Genomic DNA, 7,967 nt, shown 5'->3' with positions numbered 1-7,967 from the left:
AAAATGAAAAAAAATCATAAGAAGAAATAAAATAAACAAAAAAACCCACCAAGAAAGAGTCCTTGGGTCAGTGAGATAGCTCAGCAGTCTAAAGGGCCTGCTTAGGCAAACTTAGGCAGGCACAGGGGACCAAGGTTCAATGCCCAGCACCACATGCCATGCCAACCCCACCCTCAGGGTGGACTGAGGCACCAAAAAAAAAAAAAAAAAGAGAGAGAGAGAGATAGAAAAAGTTCTATCACAGTAAAAATATGTCTTGTTTATCCATTCCACATTCCTAAAAATCACTCATGCTTCCTAAATAACTTAAAATCTCTATGCAAGGATAATAAGCAAACAAATCTGTGATCTTCTCCTCTTCCTTTCTCTTTATATCTAGCTTCCCATCTGTTTCCCACAGCTGGAGCCTTGTCATTCTTATATTTTATTTGTGTGCTTTTTTTTATTAGGTGTTTTTAAAAACTGTCTCTTTTTTATTATTTAGGATTATGTTGAAAATGGTAGTGAATTTTTCAATTGCTCTTCAAAAAGTAGTAATTAATGAATTTACTGTTATACTAAAAAATCATCAATGCTTAAGCTGAGAATCTTTGTTGATAGAAAGGCACTTCTCCAACTCGTGAATGGTATTATGAAGAACTATGATTTCATTGTTTTTTCTTAAGATATTGAGGCTTCCTTCTGTAGGTACTTTGTGGGTAAGTAGTAGCATCTGGATAGGGTTTTGATTTAGTCTGAACTCTGGCTGGTTTGGCATCAAAATTCAGCTGTTGTGTATTTCATTTTGCTTTTCCTTTTCTTGAGTTACCAACTTTGCATTTAACTCTGAAGTTTTCATCTACTTTTTCTTTATTAGATTTGTACTTTCTTCATTTAATTCAAGTTTTTTCTGCATATCTTGAAAGTCTGCTTATTTCTATCTTTATTCTTTCTCTTTGATTTTCACTTCATGTGCAAGTTTTACAATATTCTAAGATTCCTGTTCTTGAGAGTCTAGCTTTTCCTTTGAAGTATGAGCATTTCTCTTTAGTTGTTCATTTTCACCTGTCAAAATCTGTTGATATTCAGTAGTCTGTTGTAGCCCTTTTATTATATCATGAAGAGCAGCATATTCTCTCTTAAGTGAAAATTCCTTTGTTTGGATTACATTTAATAAACAAGTAATCTTTTCCAACTAAATCTCCAGTATTGTTTCCACTGGTCTCTATAATTTTCTTTTCTATCTGTGAGAAATTGTTTATATGTTTGTCAGTATTCACACTGCAATGTTTTTTGTACATCCTTCACTGCTTTTATCTTCACTGCTTTTGTCTAACATTTCCAATGAATCTGCAAACATTTAAGGGACTGAAAATAGTACAGGAAGTGTACAGACTGCCTTCATAATTCCCTTCTTCACCGCCAATGTGGGCAGTGCATGGAATCCTTCCACACCCAATGGTGATGTAATTCTTTCCCTTTAAATCTATCTCAGTACTGATATTGTCTACATGAAAACATCTTTAACAGCGGAAGTGGAGCAGAAACTCTTTCCCATCTCCCACTTTCCATCATGTCCCAGTTCCTTGCAGTGATCTTCCTGGCATTTCAGTGGAAACAGGTGCTTCCTCTTGCTCAAATGCTTAGTGTTGCTACAAGATTTGGGTCCTGTGTACATCATGTCACTCCTCCAGCAAACTTCCTAAACACCAAACAGTGTTTAATATAGCATTAAGATACAACATTCTAGTTGTACTCTTCTGCTACACATAAGGTCGCTGAGATCAGGGCTTATTTTACAGTATCATTATTTTTAAAATCTGTTTCCCTAATACCTATTCTAGAACTGAGTTCATCATGGGTTCTTAGTCAATATTTTGTATGAATGAATGGATTATTCAGTAAGAGAATGGAGTTGAATCTTTATTTTATTTATTTATTTATTTGCTAATTCAGAAAAGCTTTTGTCAGTGGCTCCTCTATGTGCCCTGAATTTGAGAATGTTTTCCTTGTCAGGGAGATAGGTAGGGAAAGTCATATAATATATACAACAGATATTATACACATCTGTTGTGTATAAGCCACATAGAACTGATTCTAAAAATATGAGAAATAATGAAAAGAAAGTTCATAGAATCAGGTAATGTAAAATTTGGCATATATTCATTATTAAACTTGAGACCTGTATGGAAAGATTTGGGAGAAAGACAAAGTAAATAATTCATTTCTCTTAGACATGAATATAACTTGATAAAATTTAAATCAATAAAAATCAGGTTGTAACTTTTTCTCCAAATAACTCTAAGAACATTATTTGTCTTGCATTGTTAATCATAACATTTTTCTAGAAAGAGGATAAGATGGAATATCAATCAAATTGCAATTATTTTCCTTCTTTTTGTGAAGAGGGCATGGGGAAAACATTTCATGTCCTTAAGACAGTTTTTATTTTTAAAAAATGAGGGATAAAAACATTGTATTCTCTACCTTATAAAATATAAAGACATGTGCTACAAATATATTTAAAAGTGACTTGGGAAAACAAGTTTTACAAGTCATTATGGCAACATAAAATATGATGGGAATGTGGGCTTTGTCTTTGATACTGTGCTAAGTCCCATTAGGTGCTTCTTTTTCAGCTGAAGAGGTAGGGTGAGCTTGCTGACTTTTCATCTGGAGAGAAGAGAGTACAACAGCTCCCCATGGGGGAAAAATACAGAAACTCTAAGTTGAGTAATTTAAAGAAACACATCTATCCTGTCTCATTTCCTGTGAGTGCTGCAGTGATGGTTATCTCTGAAAACCTCAGGCACTGAGCAAACTATCTACAGGGAAAGAGAAGAGATGAGGCACACAGGCCTCCCTGCTAGCTGAGGCCTTAACCAGCCATAGAAATAGCACACTGACCATGGCTTCAGTATTTAGATCTAAGCTGTCAGCCTCTGGACATGAAGGTTTCTTTTTATATATATTTATTGAGAAACAAATAGTAATGAGACAGTTTCAAAATCAATTAGTAGGGCAGTTTTAATAATTAATACATTGTATATTGTTGTCTTCTTAGTAGTTATTCATAGTACAAGATGCAGACATGATATCCTGTCCACAAACAGTATTAGAACAAATCTTTCTATTCATTGAATTAAGAGAAAGTAGCTGTATATCTATCCTAACTATTCTGTGTATACAAATACAAAACGGTCCTTCCTTTGTATCCCCTTTTTTGTTTAGTTTTGTTAGTGGGCTTTTTTGTGTTGGGTAATAATAATACAGATAGCTTATTCAATTCTTTCATTCAGCGACTGCAGCATTCCAATTGTAGGAACCTTGTCTAGGCTGCCATTCCCATGTTACAATGACATCTTTGAGAGGGTCAGCCATGTTTTGATACAAATAAAAAATAATACCAAATGCTTACATGTCTTACCACAAAACACTGTTCTAGAAACAATACAAATACTTTTCTGGTTCTTCAAAAAAGGCACTCTAAAAATGATACAAACTTATTTAATTCTCCCTTGAACACCACAAAGAACATCGTATAATATATACTCTGTTTTATAAGCTGAGAAAATTGAGGCACAAAGAACTAAATTAACTGCATAAGGCCACACATTTAAGTCAAAAGATGAGTGCAGTCTTCCAGGCTGCAGAATTTGTGTATTTAGCCTTATGTTTTTTTTTGTGTGAATTGAGAGCTTTAGATTTAGTTCAACTGGTGCAATGGATTGTTAACTTGTCAACTCGTTACACTCAGCTGAATTGAACTAGCATGGTTCTGGGTGTGGGAGGCCCACCTGAGGATTGTTGCCAGCAGCATGAGAGGCAGAACTGGAGAAGCTCATGGGAGGCTGTTAGGGAAGCTGTTTGGAGAAGCTGTTGGGGCTATTAGAAGATGCTGGTTCTCATGGGCTATTCCTCTGAAGGAACTTGTCATGTTGACTTTCCTGATGAATTTGGCTGCTCTTGTTGGAGGAGGAGCTCAGGTCCTCAGTTGTCTCTGAGAATGCCTACTGTTCATTTTGGGGGAGCTCTAGTCCTCATTTTGAGCATGGTTTCCTGGCTCTGGAAGGGAAGATGGTGCACACAGCTCAGCCTCCTGGAGAAGATTGTTATGTTGGCTTTCCTGATAACTCAGTTTTCATCATCATCAAAGGAACTTGGAACCTCACTATTGTTGAAAATGGCTGTAGTGCTTTTGTAAGGAGTTCTGGTTCTTACCTTGATTATAGCTTCCTGGCTCCCATTCAGATCCCCTATCCTGTTTTCACAGAGTCTTCATCCCACTGGCACAGACTATCTAGCTTCCACCACTGACCTTTGGGCCTTTCCAGCACAGATTCAGGCCAGCATGAGACATTGTTGTGGGCTCTAGGCCTCCAGTTGGACTTGTGAGGGCTCTAAGTTTTCAGCTGGACTTATGCAGGCTATTATGATCCAGTCCTTCAGTTAGATTCATTGGTCTTTAATACATATACAGATTTCCTACACTCTTGTATATGATTCCTTGAATGATTATAAAATGATATAATAAAATGTGCCCTGTATTGTACTGTGCCCCCTTGTTGGCAGGCTTTTTATTACATTTCATATTTCATTGACTGTTATTGGGTTACTGAGGGTTGTTATATCTTCTTGATTCAGTTTTGGTAATTTGTACCTTTCTAGGAATCTGTCCATTTCATCTGTGTCTTCTATTCTGTGAGCATAAAGAGTCTCAAAGTAGCTGTTGATAATCTCCTGAATATCCACTGGGTCTGTGATGATTATACCCTTTTCATTCCTTATTGCTTGTATTTGAATTTTTTCTTTCATCTTTTTGATGAAGTTAGCTAGGGGCTTATCAATTTTATTTAATCTTTCAAAGAACCAGCTTTTTGATTCATTAATTCTTTGAACTGTTTTCTTCATCTCAATTGAGTTAATTGCTTCTGTAATCTTTATGATTTCTTCCCATCTTTGGGCTTTGGGTTTGGTTTGCTCTTCCTTTTCTAGGTGTTGGGGGTGCAACATTAGGGTGTTTATTTGTTCTCATTCTGTTTTCCTAATGTGTGAGTTCACAGCTATCAGTTTCCCTCTGAGAACTGCTTTCATCACATCCCATAAGTTCCAATAAGTTGTGGTTGAATTTTCTTTGAATTGTAGATATTGTTGAATTTCTTGTTTAATTTCATCTGTGACCCATTGATTGCTGAGGAGGGTGTTGTTTATTTTCCATGTATTTATGGGTTTTTCTGGTTTCTTTTGTCATTTATTTCCAGTTTCATTGCAGTGCGGTCAGATAATATGCATGAGATAATTTCTGTTTTCTTGCATATATTTAAGCATGACCTATGGACTAGTATGTTCCCCTTGCAATAACCCTAAACCATGACAACTGGGAATGCTTCCACTTTAGTAGTTTGAATAAACAAGATTTCTTTCAATAAAAAGATTTCTTAGGCCACAAATAAAGCCTGACTTTGAAGACATTGATAGAAAAATCAAAAGTGACTCCAAAATAACACAATTTATCTCTCTTTACTAACCATCTGTTAATGCAGATTTGTGAGGTAGTTATACTTTTGCTGTTTTAAGTGGGTAAATTTTATGTTCCCTGGATTATCAGTACTTTTATCTCCTTGTTCCAAGCATATTTATGAGGATCTAAAATATAAAGAATTCTGTCCATTGCATGTATTTATTTGCCTGTTCATCCATCATTTTCTTCAAACTAAAGTGTACAATCATAAACTAAGCTGCTTTGAGGAACTATGCTCTCCAGGAGAGAAGCAACCAACAGGCAAATGACCCTGGTTGGTGGAGGTAGAATGGTTTGGACAACCTAAAGTAGTATAGTTTCTCTTATCTAGTGTACTGGATGTTGAATGATAAAAGGCTGCTCCTCACAGACTGCTGTTAGAAGAAATCAGGACCAGTGCCTAAGTTATGTGGGTGTCTTTCTCTTGACTGAATCATTACTGCAATGGAATAGCTCATAGACATATGAATATTATGGTTGTTAATCCTAAATATGGAAAAGAATACATGCACCTGGGACTTGGTATTAAAACTACTATTAACATTGCTACTGGTTTCCCTCCAGGCATCCCATGTCTCCACTCAAATTTTGGTGGAGGGGCACACACAGAACAGCCCATCTGAAGGTAATTCTGTTTTAATGGGCAGCAAAAACTTCCCATGATTTCCTAGGTTTTATGAAAACAAAGAGAAGAGATTTTTCATGAATGAAATAAGTGATTTTATACAAGATTGAAAATTAAAATGGAAAATATATTCTCCCTTCTGGGCTTTTCTGTTTCTTATTAGTAGAGAAAGTAATTATGTGCCCCCTTTTTATTAATAATTTTACTCTAGCTATATATTAACTGGTTGACTGAAAAAACCAAGAAGTGTGGAAAGTGTAGCTTTAAGTTTTAAAATTTATGTGGTTGTAACAGAATTTAAAACAGAATATAATAGAAATAAAATACATATTGTTATAAAGAAACAGCTTTCATTTTATGATCATTGATTCACTTATCAAACACACATTTGATAGACATTATGCTAGACACTGAAAATACATCATTGAACTCTATGTGTTCAAGCATATATCCCAAAGTATGAATTAAATGTTAATCAAAGAAAGTTAGGTTTGAGGATAAAGATGGTAGTAGAAGCACAAATTTCTATTTGCTTATGTTGATACTTCATATTCCTTATGGACTATATCTTTGGAAGTCATTCCATGTAGTCACAGACATTATACTTGACAATACTGTGTGGAAAAATCACAAAGTTGTACGTTGAGGCAGAAGCTTCAAAAGATACACAGGGCACAGAGACCTGAGCATGGGATTGAGGAGTCAGGTTAAATCCACATGACTCCAAAAGAAGACAAACTGAATCAGAATGCTCTCAGATGTGAGTAATAAACCATATGTGAGTCAGGAGTCAGAATACTCCAGAAAAGAAAAAAAAAGAATGCTTCAGCAAGGCGATGTGACTACTGTGTATGCTAAATGTATTATCTATAGAATATAATAAAATGATCCCTTTGGAAACTGAAATGAGTTTTAATTCACTGTTGAAAATACACTGGGCCTAGATCAAGAGAAACTGTCACTGGATTAATGGAATACTAAGGAAGCATTGAAATCACATTGTTTAGTCTCACACTTTATTAAATGTATTTGTGAAGAGCCTTAATACTAATATTTGTTCTTCAATTAATTTTTATTGTAGTTCTAATCAAGTGGACCAATAAGTGGCATATATATATATATATATATATATATATATATATATATGCCCATGCAACACTGTGCATTAGGTTTTATCTTTATTGTATCCATTTATTCAGTATTTAGGACCAAAGAGGACACCAAATGTCTTGGTTCTCACTTTGACTGTGTTGCACTGATCATTCCAGAAAGAGATAAAGATTTAAAGCAATGTTGCATTTGCTAAAATTATTTCTTCACAAGCATCACTGGATATTTAAGAAACATATTAATGTCATCTTGATAATTATGATCTAGTATTGTCATCTTCCATGTGGATAGAAATGGAAGACTTGGGGTTGTACTCCTCAGTAGTTTTCACTGTAATAGCAGAAGGAGACAAACATTGATAATGTCTATAGCATCTGTCCTAAATACATTCACAAAATTTTTATTGATTTATACTTGTAGAATGAATACTATTATTAGAGAATAAGCAAATGGCTTGGTCCCTAAATCCTAGTTACTAAAATATTATAGACAGAAAAAGCATTTCATGGATATGGGAGAGAATCTAGTCTTTGTGGCATTTACAAACAAAGGAAGAGAAATTATTTTTCCTTTTGTTTCTAGTTTGATGAATTTCCATTCTGAATCAATATTGACTTTCATCAAATATTTTCTGTATTGAAATGATGTTATAGTTTCTGTCTAGTTGTCCCTCCAAAGCTTCATGTAAGTCATGGGGCAGAGGAGGCTGGAGGAGCAGCCAGTGGCTTGAGG

General features: G+C 35.0%; 1 pseudogene; it reads right to left on the bottom strand.

Moving 5' to 3' along the window:
• Positions 1–568: 568 nt before the first annotated feature.
• On the bottom strand, positions 569–1,318 carry LOC101567782 (annotated as a pseudogene).
• Positions 1,319–7,967: the final 6,649 nt, after the last annotated feature.

Source organism: Octodon degus, unplaced genomic scaffold (genome assembly GCF_000260255.1).
Source record: "Octodon degus isolate 3935 unplaced genomic scaffold, OctDeg1.0 scaffold00081, whole genome shotgun sequence".
Classification (NCBI taxonomy): domain Eukaryota; kingdom Metazoa; phylum Chordata; class Mammalia; order Rodentia; family Octodontidae; genus Octodon; species Octodon degus.
Note: the sequence above shows the minus strand (reverse complement) of the source record. Positions and strands in the feature narration are given on the sequence as shown.